The sequence below is a fragment of the Atractosteus spatula genome (genome assembly GCF_055471065.1).
Source record: "Atractosteus spatula isolate fAtrSpa1 chromosome 10 unlocalized genomic scaffold, fAtrSpa1.hap1 SUPER_10_unloc_5, whole genome shotgun sequence".
Lineage (NCBI taxonomy): Eukaryota > Metazoa > Chordata > Actinopteri > Semionotiformes > Lepisosteidae > Atractosteus > Atractosteus spatula.
In genome coordinates, this window is record NW_028296625.1 from 1,036,787 (window position 1) to 1,061,489 (window position 24,703).

The window sequence follows — 24,703 nt, forward strand, 5'->3', positions numbered from 1 at the left end:
TCGAGTAAGGAGGTAGAAAAACGCACCCCCCCCGTGGAAGAATCAACCACCGTCGCCCATGTGATTGGATATAAAAATAAATTATTCATTTTGCCCAGTCTCTGGAAGCTTCGATGCGATTATTTTCCCTTCCTTATTTCTTCATTCCCATTAATTTACTTTGTAGTAGAAGAAACGCGAAAGTGGGAAACTGCAGGCATTCTTCGTGAAGGGTGGATTGTGTTCAGTAAACATATGAACATCTTTACGTCAGTTCCACCATCGGCAGCCTAGGGGATGTAGTTCAGTGGCAGAGCGCATGCTTCGCATGTATGAGGTCCCGGGTTCAATCCCCGGCATCTCCAGGTGTCTTATATTACTGTGCTCACATCGCAATCTTCTGTTGAGTGAGAACTCTTTGCTCGTGTTCATAGAGAGCCAGTTTTACACAATTAATTTCAGTCACACACGAAGTGCTACAGTGTTGCTCTGCTGTTTTAAATGTACCTCCAAAGCATTTCGTTCTGTTAACTACCAAATGATTTGAACTAATTTAACGTCATATTCAGAAAATCCAGAGAAGGTCATCAGACTTTTAGTGGCTGTTGAAGAAAACACCTGTTGAATCTCACCAGGGATTTCTTGAGAGATCATTCAGCGAGCGAGTCCTCCCTCTGGACTCCAAACATTTTTAGTTAAACTGTTATTCACATACTCTAACGAAGAGAAACGTTAGTGTCTTCCGGTGTGTGAGCCCATTTCTCAAAAAAAAGTTATATAAATTTAATTGTTCTACTTTTTAGGCTTGCATAGTCTTATTAATATTTCAGTTAAATTTTAACTGTAGTTTTTTTTCTGTAGTAACATCAGTTGATATTAATATTAGTCCTGATTTATATGTTTTTGTCATGGTTGATCTTAAGTAATTTTGTAATTAGTTTCAGTTTTGAAAAATCGCGCAGAGAAGCTACCAAAACTGGTAATGTTCATATAATGTGTAATGCAATAGCAGCATTTTGGGTTGAAAACAAAAAGTATATCTTGGTATGAATCCTAACACATCATAGGCAGCGTTCTAGGACTTCTCGCTTCAGATAAAGTTGTCAATACATCATAGATTTCTACTCAGTCAATATCAGCAGTTTTATCGGTACCGAACGCTAGATATAGATCCTGGCAATACTTCGTGAGATCATTGTAAGAAAATCCAAAATACTACGGAAGGAATCAAATTTATACGTTTCTTTGGATCGAGAATATGATCATTATGAGACTCAAAACATGCCTGTCTTTTCTTTTTTCGAGGACAAATGGATTATTGAGGTGTAAAGATGGGTTCAAAACCAAAATCACCTGCTATCGCTGCTGTTTCTTCAAATCCTTCAACTGATCATCGATATCGAGGAATAATATATAGTTTCTTCAAATCCTTCAACTAATCATCGACATAGAGAAATAATATTATACAACTTGTGGTTTTCTGTTAATTGCCAATTTGACTGTAATTACATCTTCGTTTACAGATGTCTTGCATGTATCACATGGTATAATAGTCGTCGTGCGTCCTCAGTTAAAATGTTTTAAAAAGTACGACAAAAGTACAACATTTATGGTTACATCCATATTAAAATGAAGGTAAATATACCAAGATATTAAAATACAATTGTACAGTTCTAACTTAATAATGCCTGTGAAGTTTTCCAACAAATCCGAACTGTAATTTTGAAATATTATAGCTGAGAATGAAAAGAGAGTACAAAGATCAAATTCAATGAGTGAAAATGCACCAGTAGTTCTCTAAACTGAGTTTCTTCCCTGAAATGACTCGCTAGCGAAGCACCAAGCAGCCTTGAACGGATCGCGGAAATCAAGTATACAGTACAGATGGATTCAGAGTGTGCTTTCCAACTTTTGTGCAACATTTTCCTTTGATAGGGCAGAGTTGTCTTCACAATCTGGGTTAAATAAAAAGGAGTGACGACAGTGTTAAACAGCTTTCCTTCTTGGGGAACAACGGTTGTGTTCCATATTTCTAATTATTTTGGTTTCAAGATCGCAATTTAGTGTGAAACATAAACGCCAGCTGGATAAGCTTTATTAATTTCCCTCACGGGATCAATAAAGTATCTATCTATAAATCTCTTACACGTCATTTACAATGGCCTTTCAACTAATAGCCCGTGCAGGGATCAAACTCTAGCTGTTCGTACAGTACGAGTTGCGTAAGGCTCTGTAACGCGCAGATGAGAAACTAACCTCTGCTTCTTCATTATATACACAGTGAGCTATATACGCGGGCTTACTGCCTCCTACGGGCTCTGTATTTGATTGCGGTACAAGACCGGCCGTGGAGATAAAGTGAGACGGGTGTGTACATTAAAAGGCTCATAGCGTCCCTGGGAGGGCTCAACCCACCACCCTTTTGGTTAACAACCGAACCACAAAGACTCATGTACAGCTTAACACTTCTCGGTCTCGGTGAAAGTGATACACTCCGTAAAATTTCCAGAGATTCATTTATTTTTAAATGAAAATCACCAACAGCGGCCGAGATCTACTGGAGTTTTTTCATTCTATACTGCGATTTCTGGAGGGTACCCTGTGGAAATACGAGTTTTGACGAGAAGGGATGGACATAGAAGGTCAGAAGGCTTGGGGAACTGAACTTTAAGGTGAAGACTGCGGGTTCAGTAGCAGCAGAACCTGATCAGTATCAGTTGACTCCGATATACTTTGAAAATGAACTTGGGGATTTAGAGTCAGACGTGCTACCGTTGCACCATGGGGTACTTAATTTAAAAAAATAGGAAAAAAAAATCAGTGTTCCTGGATCTGTAATTGAGAACAACACCTGCACAAGAGCTGCGCAGGAAGAATAAAATGTGGTCTGGGAAGAAGAGACTCTCTTCGGAAGAGCGGCGCTCTTAACAGATTTTTTTTTGTCTCCTTTGGGGAATTCAAAGGCGCTGATAGATGTGACCTCGTGGCGCAACGGTAGCGCGTCTGATTCCAGATCAGAAAGCTGCGTGTCAGCTATTGGTTTTTCAGGTTCTGCTGGTCCTGAACACGGAATTCACACCATGCAGTTGAGTTCTATCTGTACACCACATAGATAATCTAAACAAAATAGAGCAGTACAGGACACGCAGTGTGGAGCTCACACAGCGAATAGCCTTGAACACAAGAGAAAAGGCACCGTTCACATCTGCTAAACATCACGCCCAACTTTAGAGACAGCTGCGTCAGAGAATGGAATCCCGGAAGTTTCAGATAACTTCTTTTAATTCAGGTTCAATCAAACCTGAAAGTTAATGAGTTTCCGGACACTTTTGTTTTATTAAAAAAGTGTCTGAAGCCTGAAAATGTAATTTGAAAAAAAAAACGCTATTGTACATTAGCAGGTGCTTTTTGTAACGATTTGCTATTTCATGCTGGAAAACAAAGGAAACAGACCCAACGTTTGCTTTCAGGTGCGGTTCATTACATAATAGACATCTATTACTGAGGAGCTTGAATATAATTTACACGAGCCAGGTAGAAGTCGAACCTTCAATCTTATGATCCGAAATCAGACGCGTTATTTATTAAACCGCTGACATTTCACATAACCTGAATTCCCCCATAGTGTGCTCAGCGCCGCTACTAGTAATGCACCGCTCCGTCTAAAATTTCAAAGTGAAAAACATGTGTTTTCTGATTTTTATGAGTTTTAAAATATAATCTCTTTAAATATGACAAGGGTTTTATGTTTCGCACTGAAATTCCGATTGATTGAGAATTCAGAGAAAGACTGTTTTCTTCCACAACACCGTATAATTATCACATCCACCAGACTCTCCAACCTCTCCAGACCTTGCTGGGTGAGCAATTGCTCCGATAAATTAGGTCACGTATCATGTTAAATCATTTCTTCTCAACACATTTCCTGGTGCACGTTTTCTCTATGAAAAAAAGTACATTTTTCCCTTGAACGATTTTTCGTTTTTATCAAAGCGTACAGAAAGAAAAAAAGAAGAAGAAATAGTGTCGCAAAAGAACTCTGTCGCCCTTGGGAGATGTCAAACGCATTGGACATGAAAAATGCCAGATTAAAGCCTTCTCTTCGTTTCTCAGTGTCGGGGCTGCTATGTAAAAGAGGCAATTTGCTCTGAGAGCAGGTTCAGCGCTTACTAAACGCAGATGTCTCAGAGCGGTGTGTCCAAGTGGCTGTAAAAGGTGATGGTTGTCCTGTCACCGTAGCTTAGTTGGTTAAAGCGCCTCTTTATGAAACAAAAAAAACGAAATTCAAATCCCAGCCGTGTCTTTCTTCCTTTCTTGTAGTACAGAACGTACCATTTTGGGCACTCACAAAGGGCTTGATTTCGTTAAATGCATGTGTTCATTTCCTTTCTGGAAAACTTATTTTTGATGAAATTCACACAGCTTGCGGAAAATGAAATCCAATTCTTGGTTATCAGTGCAGAAGAAATATTACCGGCTGGCAAAATAAACGGTTAGAGATTTTTTTTTTTTAACCGGGAATTTGTGATTCGAGAGAAAAACCTACATGTCAGTCTCTGTGGCGCAATCGGTTAGCGCGTTCGGCTGTTAACCGAAAGGTTGGTGGTTCGATTCCACCCAGGGACGAGTTTCTTTGGCGATGTAAATATTGTCTTCGGTCGATTGGATTTCTCAGCGACACCATAGCCATTTTAATATTTGCAACAAATGCGAGTGTTTAACACGTGTCAGGATCACCAGGAAATGTCCAATAATGCCCAACATCGTAACTCCCCAGAAAACCATATTCACCCAAGAAAAATGATCGTCGAATCGTCATTTATAGTCCAGTTGAATCCTCTGCTGAAATATCTTAAAAATACAATGCAGGCTTGTTTGAGAACTTGACAAGCATTGTTACGATAGCACTGTGCAGTTGGATTTTGATATTTTGACATATTTACCTTAAATTTAAACATAAATACTATACAGTCTATTGTAATTTTAAAATATGTCAGCTGAGGATGCAAAGGGTTGAAAGGGAAAGGTCAGAGGGTATAGTAACAACAAGGTTAGGATTTGTGGAGGTGGTAGGGGTGTTGATGGTTTTTCTCTGTAGAGGATGATTGAATGTTTTATCCTTCTCTGAAGTGAGAAACTGGAAGAGTTGGGAGTTGAGAGATCTGATGATGTTAGATATAAAAGGAAGTTGATGTGGAGCTGTTAGCAGTAAAAATTACTTAATGTCTTTGATGTTGTCATCAAAGATAAACTGTAGTCAGCAAAGATAAAAAGAAAATTATCTTTGCTTACTGCCCTGTCTTTCTCACACCTGAAGAAGGCTCCACAGCTGATATGTTGAGATTCTTTTCTTCTCTTTTCAGCAGGAATAGTCCTTTACTTGTTCCTTTGCAGCCTACGCTTGCTGACGCAGCTACTCACCTGATATTTAACATTCCTATAATCACAAATATGAATACCACTGTGGGTTTTTTTTCCATGATTATTTATTCTGTCATTGAAGCATATTTTATATCATACCGAAGTGTCATAATCACTGAAAATTTTTTTTTTTCATTTAGAAAATAAGAAAATGATAAATCACTATGAATTGCATTTAGCCTGTTCTGATCTAGATATTCTATATACTTTAACATGCCATGTTCACAACGTCACAACTCAGAAATGCAACAGTGAAGTGTTGTTATAACAAATGTACATACTGTTGGTGACATTGAAATGTTTTGGTAATGAGGAAGGAGGGACATGCAATGTTCACAGGATCAAATTTAAAAAACAATACAGTAAAATTTATTGTACTTCGGGATTATGAGAGCCTGTTACATTGTGTCTCACACCTCAGTGTCAGAATTTTGAGACGTTTTTATAACCAGGGGGAAAACACTTTAACCAAATCAGCCAAGGTGCTATCAGAGTATTAACATCATGTCTGCGTCGGTGATTACAGCTGACTATCGCTGGAGGACAGTTCACTGTGAACAAGTCAACCTCAACTGTTCTATGCTGCATTCTACCCTAGTGGTAAATATTGGTTTCCGTGCGTGTAATATTCCTTTTTTTGTCAAATATTTTCAAGCACAAAGTTTGCTGTTGAAAATAAGCCTTGTGGTTCTCAATGTTGTGATCCTTTTCCCCCAGTGTCACCCAAATTGATACATTGTGCTTTGGCAATTCTTCAGGCTATATTGTTTAGAGGAGCTCAGTTGAATTAGTTTGTGTAGATAAAGTATTTCTTTTCCCTTTAATCCTTTAAAACATATTACATTTTCAATACATTGTATCTTTCTTCCTACTAATTGTAGCGGCAATGCTTGTTAATAAGACAGAATTAAGTGTTGCTGTGCTTTCCCAAATAAGGCCCCATCTCTCTCTTCATCTTTGTGGTGCAGCCACAGAGAAACTATTCATGCAGGCTGATTTAAAGATGTTTTCTTTTGATAAGGGACAGCTCCCAAATGGGGATGCATTTAGCTAAGCCTGGCTATCATGATCAATGGTCATCCATTGGCGCCTATCTGTCTAGGGAGTGCCAGATGGACATCTGGACTGCATTCCTAAGTGTCAGGAGTAAGTGACTCATATCTCACCTTGATCAACCAATCAGGGACTGGTAGGGCCGAGTAACCTACGTGGAATTCTGATGCCCATGGAACTTTCAGCCAATGAATGAGCTGAAGTTCCTCCAGGTAAAAACAGGCAACACAGAGCTCCCAGAAGGAGAATTTCTAAGGAGAATTCCAGGGGTGCGAGACTATTCTAAAGAATTCCAGGGAAGGACGGCCCAGGAGCAGAAAGGCTCCCAAGGGCAGGACATTCTCGCAGCGCGCCTCCTGACCATCCTGATACATTTTCAATACATTGTACTGAATCTTTCTTCCTACTAATTGTCATCATTTTTTTCTGGCTTGATCTTGTAATCAGAGATTTCAGAATATTCCTTAAAAACTAGTAAAAGAAGAGGGACAGATTCGTGCACACTAAAAAATATGAAAGGGAAGCAGGACACAGTAACCACCAAACATCTTATAGATTATGAATGTGCCTGAATATTTTCAGTGATTTAGAGGGTTCTGCCATTTTAGATGTTATGCTGTTCCTGTGTGATGTATCAAATGTGTTATTTAAATCTCCAGTCATTACTATATCAGTCTTAAGGCCTTGCAGTATAGATTGCAATTCATCCAAAAATGCCAAGTTTCCCACTGGTGATACACACAAGGAAATTCATGTACATTCCCCCCCCCCAAATCAACCAATTTAAAATCAAATACCTCCCTCCTCATCTGCAGGTGGAGAGATTAATGTCAGAAGAAATACAGGTTTAAAAGTCAGGAGCATTGATAGTCCTATTTTAAAATTATGCTAAAATGCTCACAATATATTTAAAATGTTCTGTAAAATGCAAAAATAATTAAAAAAATATTAAAATAATGTTAAAAGAAATGATACACAGTTATAAAGCTCAGGAATGATCAATTTGAAGTTACAATCCACTTACAATATGCCAAAAATGGCAAGAATATGTAAAACAGGTGTATAAAATTAAAAAAAAGTTAAAAATAAATACTTAATACTTTTAAAATTCAGGAATGTGATTGGTCAGATGCTTACGATGAGTGTTGCTGGTGTTTCGTGTGATTTAGCGAATTGAAACAAAATATTCAATTTAAAAACGGCAAGAGCTCGTATGAAAAAAAAGTTCGTAATATAAGTATCTTTGTTGTAAGAACTGCGCCAGAACTAGTGACTGGTTTATATTCAGTTATGTGCATTGGGAACAAAAGGGAAACTTACATGGATTTTATTAGGTTTTAGGAATCAGAAAATGTATTTTTACACGTTTATGCCTAAGAGCAGAAATAACTTCCTGCTTTCAGCGCTTTTATTGTTTCTGCTTGTAACCTCGAACAGAAAAACCCAGTACTGACTCACAGAAACGCCCCGGAGTTTCGTTGTTTCTGGGATTTAAGAGGGATGTATGAAGACAGTAAAGGGGAGTTTTTTTTTCCCCGCTGTAGAGTATGAAGGCGGTGTGACGAGTCTGGAGGGAGGAGACGCACATTCCGCACGGAGAGCGCAGAGCAATGAGTTTCACCTGCAGCTCGCCGAGTCCTGTCCTATATAACCGCTGAGCCCGGGTACCCAAAGTCTCCAGCCAGTGTTGGAGATTTACAGGGTTAAAGCCCAGAAGTTGAGAGTAGAGTTTTTGTACGAGTATAAGATTAAGGGAATAGGGTTTGGTGCACAGAAGAGGTTTAGGTTTGGTTTGTTTTTGTCACATTTGTAACGGCCATGGCGGCCTGTAGGGTCGGCATGCGCCGTTACTTTTGCGCGCGTTTGGTGTTCAAGTGTGGTGAGGGCTCGGTTCACTCGGGTGATATTTCACGGTTGGATTTTTCAAGGAAGGTGTTACAGAAAGAGTTAAAGGTTAAGGCATTAGATGTCAATTGCTTAATTACTTTGCCGAAGGGAATTGGTTTTGACGTTAGTTTCAAATCGGCAAAGTTATTGGAAGAATTTTGGAGAAAAATAGAAGAGAAAAAAGATGTGGGCCTGATTAGAATGTTTGAATGGCAGAAGCTGACGGATCTTTCTAATAGGACTGTGATTGTTCGCATGTTTAATGAGATGGTGATGAAGGAAGATATTGTGACATGGTTGTCTAAGTATTGTTTAGTGAAAGGTGAGCCTCAGAAAGTCTTGGATGATGATGGGATCTGGAACTGTGCATGGAGAGTACCTATTTCGTTGCATGAAGACAAAACTGGTTATGGTGGATTTAAACACATTCCTTCTTTGATTGGATTAGGTGAAAATAGAGGCCTTGTGTTCTACCAAGGGCAGCCAAAACTGTGCAGGAGGTGTGGGGAGCTGGGTCACTTTGTGGATGCCTGTACAAAGGTGGTGTGTGGTAAGTGCAAGGAAATTGGACATGCATATACTGAATGTACAAGCGTGAGGAAATGCAATCTATGTGAGTGTGAAGGTCATGTGTTTAAAGACTGTCCAAATTCCTTTGCAAACAGAACAAAACTGGGAAGACCGATGCAAAAGCAGGAAGAGTTTGAAGAGGCATTTAGGGCTGGAGCAGTGGTTCTGGATCAGGAACTGGATGTGGTTGACGTTGAAGAAAGTGGTGAAAAAGAGAGCGAGGGTTCAGAATGGAGTGAAGGAGATGAGGCTGAGGTAGAAAAGAATGATAATAATGTGGAAAGTGAGGTGGACTCTGAATTGAGTGGTAGCATCTCTCCTGATCGTCTGCCACCCGTGGAGACTGAAAGCGCTCAAAGGGAATGTATAGAACAAAGGGTGCAGTCTAAAAGGTCTGCTGAGACATCTGATTTAGAAAGTGATCTAACTCCGAGTGGAAAAGTGAGGGAAGATCATTTTCAGAGTCCTCAGATGGCAGGTTCTCCCATGGGATTAGTTCTCTCCAATCCTACTGATCCAGCTTTAGAACTAGAGACTCAAGGAGGGCAGGTGGAGAACCATCCTATTGATGGCGGGGGTGGTGGAGGAGGAGGCAAGGAGAGCAAATGGAAAAAGAAAAAGGCCTGTATAGTAGGTGTCACAGACTGAATGATTCTAGCCAGAGTTTTTAGTCTCCCCTGGTCTAACATCAAGTATGGCTCTGAACATTGTGTCCATAAACGTGAGAAGCATTCGATCCAAGTTAAGGGCAAGGACTATATTATCATTTGTGAGTAAGGTAAATGCTGATATTGTTACAGGAGTGTGGATTACCTTTTAAAAACAGCTATAAGGATATGGAAGAACTGTGGACATTGGGCCCATCAATTTGGAGTGGGTCCAATGAGAATAAATCTGATGGTATAGCTGTTTTAATTAAAAATAAGATGGTAGAGGTACATCAGTACCTTGTAGTGAAACCAGGGAGAGCACTGGTGGTGTATCTGGGTTTCATGAATGTCAAATTTAAACTTTTAAATGTGTATTGTCCGAGTTGCCCACACGACAGATATGTCCTAATTCAGGAATTGAGAGAATATTTATTGGGATGGGAACCACTGGTTTTAGCTGGGGATTTTAATTGCCTTTCAGAAAGAGAAGGCAGAATGAGGGGTGAGAGACGGGTCCAATTTGATAAATCATCAATATTATTGCAAACTGTATGTAAAGATTTTAAACTGAAAGATGCCCTCAAACTTCATAGTCAGGGGAGGGCAGGTTTCACATGGCACAAGTCTAATGGGACCCAAGCCTCACGTATAGATTTTATTTTGATACGTGATTTTACTTGCACAACTGCAGGCTTAACCCCTGTTTTTTTCTCTGACCATTGTTTACTGTCATGTACACTTGCTATTCCAACAGTTGTTACTGTGGGGAAGGGTGTGTGGAAGCTGAATATTTCACTTCTGGAGGATGAGGAAGTGAGGAGCAGGTTCAGGGAAAGATATAAGGAATGGCAGACTTTGTACGACCTGTTTGGCACAAGAGCACAGTGGTGGGAGGAGGTAAAGGAGCGTACAAAAGCATTTTTCATAGAGATGGGGAGGAGAAAACAGGCTAGGATACGAAGGGTTGAAAACGGATTACAAAAGAGATTGCAGAGGTATGTTAAGTTATTAGAAGAGGGGTGGGACTTCAGTGAGGAAATCAAAGAATTAAAGAATGAGCTTTTAAATCTCTCTAGAGAAAAGATTAAAAAAATCATGTTTCAAAGCAAAGTGAAAGAGCTTGAAGAAGGTGAAAAATGTACAAGATTCTTTTTCAAGAAAAGGGTTGTAGGGAGGGGACTAATGTCTGCATTGAAGGGACGAGAGGGGGTTTTGCAAACTAGTATGGAAGACATGTTGACTGTAGCTGAGAATTTCTATGGGGAGTTGTTTGGAAAGAAACAAGTGTCTAAGGATTTGTTAGAAAAATTTGTGCAAGTCATTCCAAAAAGTGTAAAAGATGATACTGTGTTATCAAAAGGCCTTTCTGTAGAAGAGTTAATGGAAAGTTTGAAGACCTTCAAAACGGGTAAGACTCCAGGGTTGGATGGTCTACCCATTGAGTTTTACAGGGCCTTTTGGGATATTTTAGCATTGGATCTTTTAACCATTTTTAAAGAATTTGAGTTTTTAGAAGAACTGCCGGACAGCTTTAAGACGGGAGTTGTGATCTTACTATTCAAAAAGAATGATCGCACAGACCTGGCAAATTGGCGACCGATAACTTTATTGAATTGTGATCTTAAACTGCTTTCCAAGTGTTTAACGCTTCGATTAAAATCTGTCCTGAGTGAAGTCATTCATCCAGATCAAGCTTGTGGAGTGGCAGGGAGGAGGATCACGGACAGCCTGATACTGATTAGAGATACCATAGGTTATGCGAGAGAGAGGAATATTGGATTGGCGGTTTTAAACTTGGATTTTGAGAAAGCTTACGATCGTATCTCTTATGAGTATATGTTTAGAGTACTACAAAAGATGGGGCTTTCAACCAGGTTCCTCACTTGGGTAAGGTTATTATATAAGGGTATAGGAAGTAGAATAATGATTAATGGCAGCATGTCAAATGTAGTTAATGTGAATTGCGGTGTTCGCCAAGGCTGTCCGTTATCCCCACTCCTTTTTGTTTGCTGTATAGAACCACTGGCACAAGCCTTGAGAATGGAGAATGGGATTGAAGGCATTAAAATCCCTGGGAGTGGGGCCCAAGAGGTGAGAACTGTACTATACATGGACGATGTAAATGTTTTTTGTACAGATTATAAGGGAGTCAGAAATTGCTTGGAGGTGACAACCCAGTTTTGCGGAGCATCAGGGGCCAAGCTGAATAAAAACAAATGTGTGCTGATGCAATATGGAAACTGGAGTGAAGAGGAAAATGTGGGAATCACAATTCGTAGAGATGAAATAAAGATTTTGGGAATAAACTTTGACAGAAATGGGATGGGGAGTAGGAATTGGGAGAGGGTGGTAGGGAAAGTCAAAAGCAAGATCGGTCTGTGGAGTTTACGGGAATTAACAATGGAAGGCAAGGTTTTAGTTGTCAAGACTGTAATTTTACCATTACTGTTGTTTGTCAGCGCTGTTTTTATGCCATCAAGGTCTGTTTTACTGGTTTTAAAGAGGGCTATTTTTTATTTTTTCTGGAGGTCAAAATGGGAGAGAGTAAAGAGGGTGGTTGTAGAAAAAAAGGTGGAAATGGGTGGAAAAGGCATGCCTGAACTGTTCACTTTCCTAATGTACAAATATGTATCATTACATTTGTCTTTAGCGGTAGGGAACAGGGGGAAAGTATCCTTTATGTCTCGCTTTTTGTGTGGTTTTTATTTAAGGACATTGAAAGTTTTAGAGATCCCTTTAACAGTACCTGTTGCTTTTAACCTCCCGCATTCTTATTTTATCATAAAGAAATTTTTAAGGGAACAGAATTTGGAGAATGAGGCACTGGATGTGTTGACAAGCGCAAGAAGGTTGGAACTTGTTGTGCAGGGTAGAGGTGCAGTATGTCACATTCGTGGCCTTGTGGCTGGGGATCCCAGCCATGTTTGGAAAAGGGTTGGCCACACAGTTTTGTTGAATAGACACAGAGATATGTGCTGGTTGATTGCACATGAAGTTTTACCAACAAGGGCTGTGATGCATTCGAGAGGCATGGGGAAGACATCAAGGTGTCCAGTGGAAGGATGCGGACAAGAAGAATCCATCCGGCACGTCCTGTGGGACTGTGGCATCGCAAAAGAGGTGTGGACATTGGCTAACAGCTGGATAAGGTGTTTTCTGGCTTGCGGTATAAGTGACCCCCAGGTAGTGCTCTATGGACATGGACTTGAGAAGTTATCAAAATCGGAAGAAAGCAAAGCCTGGCAGGTCATCTGTTGCCTAAGGGAAGCTTTATGGAAGACTAGAACTACATTGGTATATAGAATGGAAAAAACCCTGCCTCTGTCAGTGATACAGAAGGCTGTGTCTTATTTGAGAGACTACATTTTGATCCACCGGAGAAGATTTGGGGAGAAAGAGACTGAGAGGGTCTGGAAGTTGACATTATGGCCCAAGCATGTTGCAATCAAGTGGTGATGGATCACAGGTCATGTTTCAGCAGGTCATGTTGGAAACTTTTTTTTGTGATGCCTCTTGCCTTGCACAAAATCTGTCTAGTGTTTTTATTCTTCGCTTTTGTATTTTATTTAATTTTATGTAAGAACTTAATAGTGTAACTTGTTATTGCTTGTGTATCAATAAAAACTTTTAAAAGTTAAAAGTTTAAGCAGAAGCCGGGATTTTTTCGCTGCTATTATTATTATTATTATTATTTTATTATTGGAGTTAGTGGTTACTGTGCTAGACTGGCGCGAATAGCGCTTCTATTCATTTTCTCTGCTCAAATACTCTGCTGGGCAAAGCTTAAATTAAAACCTTTTTCTGAAACATTGAGTGTGAGGGGTAACAGGTGGAGTTTAAAGCCAAATAAAGGGCTGTTTTGGATGAAAGCAGTAGATTGGGTCTGATCGAGCTCGTACTGACCTCACTCACGCAAACTCCATACGCGGTGTTCGGGGCTACGTGCGATAAAGAGAACAGTACCTCCTTGTGATGTATCAAGAATACACATAATAATGAAGCCCATTTCCGCCAGGGAGTGAGAAAAAACCGCGCTATGGTATCTCATATTTGCGATTTCGAAATTATCCCCATATATTTCTGTCCTTTGGTTATTGTAACGGGTTCTAGGGTTTCTGTCCTTATCGCTCCCGCCCTAGTTCATGCCTCACTGTATAGGCTCGAACCCAGGTCTTGCCAACTAAGCTAAAGACCTTCAAGTAAAAAAGGAATTGTACCAGAACTCGTTTTGGATAGGTTTGTGAAATTTGAGTTAGATACCTAACTCACCAGAGCTGTTTTTATAACAAAATATGGGAACTGGAAGAAAAGCAATAGGGCACTGCTGGAGTTTATAGACTGTGATGCAAATACAGGAATAACTAAGAGAGGAGGGACTAGTTCAGGAGCACAACCAGCTCTCCCCTGCCCAATCTCACAGCAGGGTCTGTTGTACCCCAACTTGAAATTCAGAATCTTGGAGCTCAGCTTTTGATCACTCAGCTGAGAGATGAGCCCTGGGCGTATGGGGCAAATACGGGAGACGCGTTACTCGAGGGAGAGTTTTTATCCCTAAGGGATGACTTGTTTTACAACAGCAGACAATATAATGAAACAAAACCTCTGTTCTGCTGCTTCAGGCTGGTTCCACTGGGAACAAGTGGGGCTAGGAGCTCGTGAACAGCAATTGGCCCAGTGGGCAAAAGATGTAGAATATACTTCTATTAAACGCATACCTTAGACATATAAATGTGGTCAGCACAAAGCAGACAGAGCAGTCCCTGAATTCAAAGAACAGATTTGTTAAAATCCCTTGTACCACTTTAGATTGATCTCGGTTAGAACAAGACCATCAGACGTGAGGGGAATTCGGAACAGGAGCCTCTGCTTCGTCGTTTATTGAGCTTCTGATCAACGTCTGAGTGAAAATTATTTATTGTCTTTGATTAAAGTACACAAAAGGGACCTTCCTACGAGCCGGAATCAAACCAGCGACCTAAGGATTCAACGCTGTTTCCACAACAGTCCTCCGCTTTATCAACTGAGCTATCGAAGGGATGACAGGAGTTGTTGCTTCACACATACTGCCCAATGTAGTGTCATGTTCCGGGTGATTTAAATCCCAGTTTAACATCAAGTTTCCAAATCGTTTCCTTAGTCTTGTTTACCTTGAATTTAAGACACGAACCAGGATTCTACTGTATAAACGTCCAGGAATATTACACAATGTTTGATGGGGCATCAATCACTCCAGGCGGAAATTGACTTATTTTTTTTCTAGAGGGATCATATTAAACCTTTCATTTGGATCGAGAAGAGGATCACCATGAGACACAAAACATACCTGTCTTTTTTCTTAAAATCGAAGAATTCTTGAATTTAAGACTACAACGAACTCAGCCTGCAGCTCCTTAATTAACCTGTTCTTAACTTCAAGGAACCCAATCCTGAGCCCTCTAGAGGTTACTGAAATAGAGGACTGATTGAAATGAAGAAATTCAGAAGCAGACTAAGCGGAACACTGGATCACATTAGAATATTACCCTTTATAGTGGGAATAAAACTGTCACGACATAATGAATTTACGCATCAGTTGCTTGGAATATCATTGTAATATTTAATTTGCTTTCCTGTCACACCACTTTTATTAATTATGAAGTTTATCAATACACGTTTATTTAAAACAATGTCATTTATTATTAATACAGTTTCATTCCGTCTTTATTAGAAGCTGTATCACAGATAATGCATATAAAGCTTTCAGTATGCGATTGTGAGTTCAGTTATCCCAGGGAGTGAAGAGAACTGAAATTAAGTAAAATGACATTTAAATAGAGTGTAAGTCTTAAAAGTTACCTCTCACTTCAAAATTTTTACAAGACTCTACCAGGAGGGGGGTTTGAACCCACAGGGACATTTGTCCACTAAGTCTTAAATCCAACGCCTTAACCACTCGGCCATTCTGGTCAACAGCGACTTTGTCTCCGTTGTTTAACATTTCAATATGATTCAACTATTTAAAAAAAATAAACCAGGGCCCTGTCACAGAAACGTACCCCGTTCTGCCGCGCAACAAACGGGTACTTAGCACAGTACTAAAGAGGAGCTGTGTTTACTGTCAGCAGACATTTCCTCATTTCGAAAGACGTTTTCGCCTTCTCTCAGCTTTTTAAAGACGGTCATAAACGATCAAGAAGTAGTTAATTTCAGTTTGAAGTCTGTTTCTTTTGTCTCCACTTTTGATGAAGAAAAGCCGTGCGTGGGAGATCCCCTCTCTGAAGAAGTTTGCCGTCACCCTGCAAGAGAGAAGATCCATCATTCACCGAGGCAACCGCTGAGACAATTAACATTAAACACGTGAAATGCGAGATGCTTTCTACTTAGGGATTTTTTCGTTTCTACTTTGTCAGAAGTAGGATTTAAACAAAGGTCTCCAGGAAAAGCTGCAACCTAAACGCAACACCTTAGACCACCAACCATCCAACCTGTGTCTCTTATATGGAATTATATTTTATTTCTTTCTACTTGTTGAAAATAAAAAAGTGAAATCATGTAATGAGGGAAATGTCTTTTTTCATGGGAAAAACTAGTACGAGCAAATGTAAAGTTAGAGCAGCGCTCAATAAAAACGATCAGAAACCGAAAGCGCTTCTTATGCGGATCAGTATATTCCGATGCCGGTGGTTCTGCAGAATAAGAAAAGCCGATCTCAAAGCAGTGTGTTGCCATTACGGCTACTCTGGCTGCAGCTGTTTTAAGATCTACTCAGCGGCACAGAAAGTTGTAGGAGGTCAGACTTGTTTGCGCTGTCTGAAAAACAGTATGCGAATTTAAGCTTATTTAAATAAGATTATTTACAATATAATACATGCTCCAAAAGCGTTAATCCTGCAGTGGCTGCTATTTGAAACGCCTTCATAAATGACGTGTAATAGAGATTTATGCAGCTGGCTTCTATGCTTCACAGTATGTTGCAATCAGGAAAATAAACCTATAAGAAATGTACAATACAAGGTCTGTTCCCAAACGTGAAAGCTGTATTACACTGATGTCGGTCTTTTTGAAATAATCCAAATTGTAAAAACGACTGCGCCCTAGCAGATCAAAATATTACAAGAAGGCTGTAAAGCACACTCTGAATCGATCCGAATATTTAATTTCCCGGTCCGTTTAGGCTACAACAGGCAATTTTACGTTTATCCAGCAAAGCATTTCTCAGTTTAGTGAACTACTGGTGCTTTTAAGAGATCTGAACGTAGTTCGTCAGGATGGCCGAGCGGTCTAAGGCGCCAGACTCAAGGGCTCCTGTCTTTCCATTGCTTGGGTGTTCTGGTCTCTGAATAGAGGCGTGGGTTCAAATCCCACTCCTGACAAATAATACCTTTTCTCTGTCCTGCATTTTCCCTTCTTGTTGCGCTCGCTGACAATGACAGGAAGAGGAAAACGGATAAACCGGTTTGCGGGCACATGATGGGCAGGGAAATGCTTCGTGAACACTTCAATGTGATTAGCAGAAAGTCAAATAGGCTTCGATTCTCCCTTACGTTCGGGCTGCCTGTAATCGAGTAAAGATTTACTGCAAAGTATTGTAACGCTTACGGCCGTCAGGTACTGTGTAAGAGCCGGCGTACCAGAGCAGGTGACGTCACCGCCCTTCCCTATGATAGCAGGACTACAGCTACTGGGCTGGATAGAGATCTCTCTTTAGCTCACGGGGCTGGGTCGCTGCAGAGAGACGCGGAAGTCCCGGGTTCGAGCCCCGGACGGTGTGGGGCCGACCTGATGCGGCAAGGGCGCCCGCCTGAGCCCCCGTTGCGTTACATTGGTGTCAGAAGTGGGATGGGATAGCCCTTCGCCGGGGACGGCGATTTAAGCGGGGGAGAGTGTAACGCTTACGGCCGTCAGGTACTGTGTAAGAGCCGGCGTACCAGAGCAGGTGACGTCACCGCCCTTCCCTATGATAGCAGGACTACAGCTACTGGGCTGGATAGAGATCTCTCTTTAGCTCACGGGGCTGGGTCGCTGCAGAGAGACGCGGAAGTCCCGGGTTCGAGCCTCAGTCGGGATGGGGCCGACCAGATGCGGCAAGGGCGCCCGCGTGAGCCCCCGTTGCGTTACATTGGTGTCAGAAGCGGGGTGGGATAGCCCTTCGCCGGGGACGGCGATTTAAGCGGGGGAGAGTGTAACGCTTACGGCCGTCAGGTACTGTGTAAGAGCCGGCGTACCAGAGCAGGTGACGTCACCGCCCTTCCCTATGATAGCAGGACTACAGCTACTGGGCTGGATAGAGATCTCTCTTTAGCTCATGGGGCTGGGTCGCTGCAGAGAGACGCGGAAGTCCCGGGTTCGAGCCCCGGACGGTGTGGGGCCGACCTGATGCGGCAAGGGCGCCCGCCTGAGCCCCCGTTGCGTTACAGTATGTATTCCAATGTGAAAGACCGAAATATAAAGCCAGAAGAAGATTTATTAAAACATATCTGTTTTCCTTGTGGTTTATCCTTTATTTAATTAAATGTGGCATTGTGAAATCAACCTGTAGCCCTACCGAATGTAGTCACTCTCCCAGTGACAGCGGCAGGAGCAGAGAGATTATATCAGAGCTCGAACAGAGAGTTCGGAAATCGAGGGAAATTGATTTACAGAACATTTTATTAAACTTTCCTATCTGCTCGGCCTTACTGAAGTATTTTAGCTTTTTTTTTTGTCTATTTCTATACTTTACAGTTGTAAACTTAAACTTGTCCGTTTAGCCAGAGAAGAGAGATATAAGCGCTATACCCCACGGTAACCTCCGATTCCAATAACCTTGACTAAAGCAGGAAGATCAGTTTCTGCTCGAGACAGCAGTTTTCTGAACTGTAAATCTCCAACAGTAGCTGGAGACGGTGTGTGTCCGGGTTCAGCAGCTATACAATTCACGTGTCCTCCCTCCTTTATTACCTTCATACACTCCTCTTAAACCACAGCAAACTCCCGGAATATTTCGGTGAACAGGTAGTGGGTCTTTCTTTCCGAGATCACAGGCAGAAAAAATAAACACGCTGAAATAAATTTCCTAAAATCCAAAGACATACAGGTACGATTCTGATGTATCTCAATAGTTTTGGCACGAATTTGCAATGCTAATCTATTGGGCTCTGCACGCGTGGGCTCGAATCCCACTCCCGTCGGTTTGAGCCTTTGTGTTCTGTTTCTAAGTTGGGTTGGCGGTCTTTTGCTACTTTAGGAGAGCAGCAATATTTCTAGCGTTGGCTGAACATGGCTTAGTAGCTGACAGACAATAGTCTCTTAATATTTCGGCTAAATTTATGTTTTGTACTGCTTTCACCTGATATTAATAGTAGTCCTGATAAACGGTTTTGGGACATGGCGCATCTTGAAAAATGTTCTTGTGAATTTCAGTTTGAAAAAAATGCACGCACCAGAAACCGGAACTGGTCGTGTTTACATAATACGCAATGCAATAGCAAAGTTTGGATTTGAAAATAAATCTTGCTACGAGTCCTTAGTTGTTACAAGAGGCGTTTTAGGACTTTTAGCTCATAAATCCATCTTCCATTTGTACTCCATCAATATTAGCAATGTTATCTTTACCTAGCACTAAATGTAGCTCTAAATAAATGCAAATTTTAAAATACATTTAAAAATAAATGCTATTCCATATATTGTAACTTTGTGGTATTTAGAATTTTTATCTGAGGATGCAGGGGAAAGTATTATACAACTGTGAAAGAGGCTCGGATTTTAATACAATTTCGATCAAAAGAAAACCAAAATCCGTAAGATTGAATTTGACCTTCAGTTGAAATATTTGAAGAAACTCTCAAAGAAGCAACTGCAGTAGTGGAGAGATTTGATCCGATGTTCCGATGTTTGCAGTTCAATAATCCATTCGTCCTCGAAAGAAGCAAAGGCAAGTATGTTTTGAGTGTCACCATGATCCTCTTCTCAATTCAAAAGAAAGTTTTTATGTGATCCTGTTCCCACTAGAAAAAGAGTCGATTTCTGCCTGCACCGATGTCCCTTCAAATGTTTTATAAGAACTATGGACGTTTATAGAGTAGAAGCCTGGTCCATTTCTTCTACTAAACGAGACTATGGGAGTGAGTATTTTGATATCGAACTGGGATTTAAATAAAGAGGAACACTACACTGCATTGGGCTACGCGTGTGACAAAACATTTACTTTCCGACCTCTCGATAGCTCAGTTGCTAGCTCTTAAGACTGTAGACAACAACAGCAGGCGTTTCTTATGTCCCTGGTTTGAATCCAGTTCAAATGATGGTGTTTTCTTGTTCCTTAATCAAAAAGTGAAAATTTCGAATTTGTCTTTCACTTTGATGTTCACCCGAAACCTCAGTATACAAAGAAGTAGAGGGTCCTGTTCTGATTAATCCTCAAGTCTGATTGTTTTGCTTAGACCTTTAAAATGTACACTGTTGACTGTTTGCGCTTCCTAACACAATTAAAAACCCGCCGACAAGTTACCGATCGGGAGTTTAGTTCAGTGATAGCGCGCACTTAAGACTCTCTGTTTTCTATCGCCGGCATCTTTGTATTCTTTTTAAACGCGATATCTTTTATTCTTCGTGTGTGAATTTCAGGGAGACTCATAAACCCTTTGTCTGTTTTAAAGATACATTATTTTAAACCAGACATAATGAAAGACGGAGTAATTAGACACACGTACAAAACACATGAATCTAATTGAGAAAATGTTGACCGTGGCGATGTACAGTATTACTAGCTGCTCTGAACTCAATGTGGTGCTGTATGGGAAAGCGATGCAAACGCCAGTGGCACAATGGATAACGTGTCTGATTACGGATAAGAAGACTTTAGGTTTCTACTCCTTCCCGGTTCGTGAAGAAGCTTTTAAACCACGCTACTCAACACTGACATCGTAGTGTGTGCGGTCCTACACAACCTTACTATCAACTAGATATGTCTTCTGTTCCATCCCGATTCTTTCCGCACATTCCTGCTATTTCACCACCGTTATTGTAGGATAACAGCCACAGACACGAGAAGATACACTATTCCGAACAAATGTCTTGAAAAATCACGTTGAAAAGGGTGACAATACGTTTTTTTTTTGTTTCTTTAAGGTAACCTTACTTTTGCCTGTAAAGTTCACATTTTTTTCTGTAGCCGCAAATCCCCAATATTTCTGCTGTCTCCCGAGAAACACAAGCGTGGAGTCAAATCATATTAAATAACACAACACATCTATTAATTTAACACCCAGATGTGACAGAACACATGTAAGACTTACACACAGCCTTTAATGTGCGATAGTGAATTTGCAGGTATCCTGGGTAGGGAAGAGAACTGATATTAAGGAAATACATATTTAAAGGGGATGTAAGTCTTAAATGTGTTTTGTCACATCTGGGTGTTAACTGAACAGTTTTTTTAGCATTATTTATTGTGTTTTGACTCTATACTTGTGTTTCTCAGGAGACAGCAGAAATATTGATGTTTACATTTATATTCACATTCCCGGTGATATTGACTTAGGTACTCAACTATTTACTTGTAGTTTGACTCGTGTCAAAAGTTGAAAATCTCTGCAAACATCAAGATGGCTAAGGACGTGGAAAGAAACTCAATCACATTTAGAGAAGGTAATGTTTAGATCGGATTAATTCGAAGTGTGTCTCTGGGTGCGTTTGATCTACCAACGTTGTGTTTAACTGAAGGACACCCTGACTGAGTGTGCCATAGAAACTGACACACGTCGTATTTTTTCTACATTCACAGATTTTTGGCTAAAGTAAAAAAAAAAATCGTTGTCATTTTCTTGCCAGCTGGCAGTAATTCTTTTGCACTGATAAGAAAGATGAGCAATTTATCTTTCGCAATGTGTGGATTTCTTGAAAAACAAGTCGTGCCAAAAACGAAATGAACATTTCATTTAAATATAATGCTGAAGAATATTGTCTGTAACAATAAACGGTGCGCGAAGACAGGAAGACAGGCACCGCTGGGATTTGAACCCAGGATCTCCTGTTTACTAGACAGGCGCTTTAACCAACTAAGCCACGACGCCGGCAGAATTCGCCTCTTTTACTTCCACTTGGACACACCGCTCTGAGACACCTGCGTTCAGTAAGCGCTGAGTCGGCTGGCTGAGCACGTTGCCTCCTTTACATTCAATAGGAGCCCCGACACTAAGAGAAAGGTACAGAAATGGCTTTTATCGGGCACTTTTCATGTCCAATGCGCTTGACATCTCCCACGGGCGGCAGAGTTCATTTACGACACTTTTCCTTTCTTTATTCTTTCTGTACTCTTTGATGAAAAAAAACGAGCAATCATGTAAGGGACAATGTATTTTTTCATAGAGAAAACGTGCACCAGGAAATGTTGTGTTTAGAAGAAGTGAGTTAACATGAAAAGTGACCTAATTTACCGGAGCAAATGCTCACCTAGCAAGAGCTGCTTTGCTACAAGAGAGAAGTAGAGTAAAGACGTGATCATTTCACACCGTTGTGGAACAAAACGCTTTTTTTGTCAAGACAGAAAACCAGGCTGCTCCAGGTGAGGCTTAAACTTTCAACCTCGGCATAACTCCACTGATTGTCATTTTACTGTACATGGCCTGAACCAGGAAGAAGATTGGAAGTCAAGACGTTATGGTGTTTTTTTAATACTTTCCTGCTCTTTTAATATTCAGGTTTAATCTTTTATTTGGGAGTACTTTCAATTGATATTAATCCTAGTCCCAATGAACGATTCTGGGCCATGGTGCATCTTAAATAATGTTCTTATAGATTTCAGTTCCGAAAACAACTCAGTAGCAGGCTATGCAGAACAAGTGAACACATTTCGAACTGTTGTGAATGCAGTGGAAATAATTTAGTCACTAAATAACAAGCTTATGCACCACTCGCTTGAAAATTGTTATATTTAACAAAAATTGCTTTCCAGACACCACAACTATTCACAATAATTTTATCAATACATGTCTTAATGAAAAGTGTAATTTTTTAATAATTAACTTTAATGCCCATCTTTATTAGTAGATGTATTACATGTACAGCCTTTAATATGTGATAGTGAATTTTCAGGTATCCTGGGGAGGGAAGAAAACTGAAATGAAGGAAATACATATTTAAAGGGGTGTGTTCTGTCATATCTGGGCGTTTGAATAGATTTGTTGTATAAGTTATTGTGATTTCACTCTATAGTTGTGTTTCTCAGGAGAAAGTCGTTACATTGGGGGTTTGAGGGTATAGAAAATATGTTGTGCTGTACAGGTAAATGTAAGGATATGTTGAAAAAAATGTATTGTCACCTTTGTGAACGTCATTATTAGATATCTGTTGATCGTTTAGCGACCTAGGCCTCCCTCTGGACTCTGCACTGAGTTGAAAGCTACAGTAGCTCCTCACTGCTTGTCCTGTATTGTTACCTGTGCTCTCGTCTGCATTATCGATGTGCAGCACAGCACCAAGAACACCATAAACTTTGTGACGGAAAGTGCTTAAGAGCATAAAAAATATTGAACATTTTAAACATTCATAGAACAACTTGAAAACTGAGGGACAAAAGACCATCTATTTTGCAGGTTCACAGTAGTTGCAAGAAAACCAGTCGCCTGACTAGTGACCTAGAGATAAAAAGTTCGATATTCTACTGACTGGGCTATTCCTGTCTACTCAGTTTCTCTCTGAAACAACGTTTTTCAAGAAATTTGCAAAATTTGAAATACAATACTTGCTTAAAAGTGCAGATTATTTTTTACGCAAAACTGCAAATGGAGAAAACAGACTCTTTGGAGTCTCTGTGGTACAATTGCTTAGTGCGGCCAGGTTGGGACTAAAATTATAGTAAGGTGATGGTTCAAGTGCATCCAGGCACACCTTTCTCACTGTTCAAATGTGAACATCTATGGAAAAAATGGCATAAAATATTTAACAGATTATTGACCTAATTGATACCGATGTCTTACCACTTGGCCATCACGCCTGCAGTTCCACTTACTTTCCCATCAAGGCTAGCATGTTTTTTAAAATACAAAAAAGTTCCATCTTTGAGCACAAATTGCCATGGTAGGAGGAATAAAACAAATATGACTGTTCAAATGAATTCTATTGAAACTGATTTAATCGCGCAGAATCTACAACAACAAAACCATGATTCTTAACAAGGAGATACTGGGCAGCAGTGGGATTCCAGCTCACGCCCTCGAAGAGATGGAGCTTTAATCCAGCTCCTTAGAGCGCTCGACCAGGGTTACGCTTGATAGCAGCTTTTCAGCACTTGTAGTCTGACTTTGTGGTGTTATGCTCCATGGAAGAGACTGCACCTCCTTTTTTCGAGATGCTTTCTCTCACTTGGTGAAATATTCACTTCTTTGGCCCTCTGAATATAGTTCTTCTGTTAAGCAAGCTTCAGACTCTGCTTATAGCGCCCGTGTAGAGATTTTATTTTTACAGGAAGACGCATTCCGAAACGTATCTCTGTAGTTTTAGAAAAGCTTTGAACAGCGCACAAACAGTATTCTAATTTCAACACGGCAGATCTGTGCAGCAATCGTACTCGATTTGACTGTGATTCTGAAATACTTCTAGCAAACATATTCAGGTTTCCTTGAACCTTTAATAAAAAAAAAATACTTTGCGATGTTCCGCAGATGTGCAGTGTGCCTTTCCTCTTGTCGTATTCAAGAGTACTCACTGCGGGAGCTCCTCACTGCGTGTCCTTTACTCTACTTTGATTTCTTTTAATTTATCTACGTGGAGTGTGGTGAGAAGATCACCTTGAACATTTTCGGTTTGTGAAAGGAAACACTAAAGAAAATACAAGTGATGAACATTTAAAATAACCACAGTACAGCTAGTAGAGGGAAAGATAAAAGATGATTTAGAATGACATTCACAATAGATTGAAGAAAAGCACAACTGCTCAAACAGGGACTTGAACCCTGGACCCTCAGATTAAAAGCCTGATGCTCTACCAACTGAGCTATCCAGCCCCCACAAGAAAAGCGATACTGTCGGGATTCTTGCAAGTCACGTCTCTTCTTGTTCCGAAGCGCAGTCGTACCTGACCCGTCTGGAATGACCACTGACGGACTTTATCCAGAAGTGACGGCGCCACTCCCAGTAGAATGAGAGAGAAATACAGTACGACACGAGGAGTCAAGGGACTCCCA

At 40.5% G+C, this 24,703-nt stretch overlaps 4 non-coding genes across 4 annotated transcripts; 3 read left to right on the plus strand and 1 right to left on the minus strand.

Moving 5' to 3' along the window:
* The first annotated feature begins 272 nt into the window (after positions 1 to 272).
* Positions 273 to 344, plus strand: trnaa-cgc (transfer RNA alanine (anticodon CGC)). The gene has a single exon. It is a non-coding gene; the product is annotated as a tRNA-Ala (tRNA).
* Positions 345 to 4,531: 4,187 nt separating this feature from the next.
* Positions 4,532 to 4,605, plus strand: trnan-guu (transfer RNA asparagine (anticodon GUU)). Its single transcript has one exon. It is a non-coding gene; the product is annotated as a tRNA-Asn (tRNA).
* A 12,196-nt stretch (positions 4,606 to 16,801) lies between these two features.
* trnal-caa (transfer RNA leucine (anticodon CAA)) lies at positions 16,802 to 16,912 on the plus strand. Its single transcript has 2 exons — positions 16,802 to 16,839; positions 16,867 to 16,912. It is a non-coding gene; the product is annotated as a tRNA-Leu (tRNA).
* Positions 16,913 to 21,518: 4,606 nt separating this feature from the next.
* On the minus strand, positions 21,519 to 21,592 carry trnat-agu (transfer RNA threonine (anticodon AGU)). Its single transcript has one exon. It is a non-coding gene; the product is annotated as a tRNA-Thr (tRNA).
* Positions 21,593 to 24,703: the final 3,111 nt, after the last annotated feature.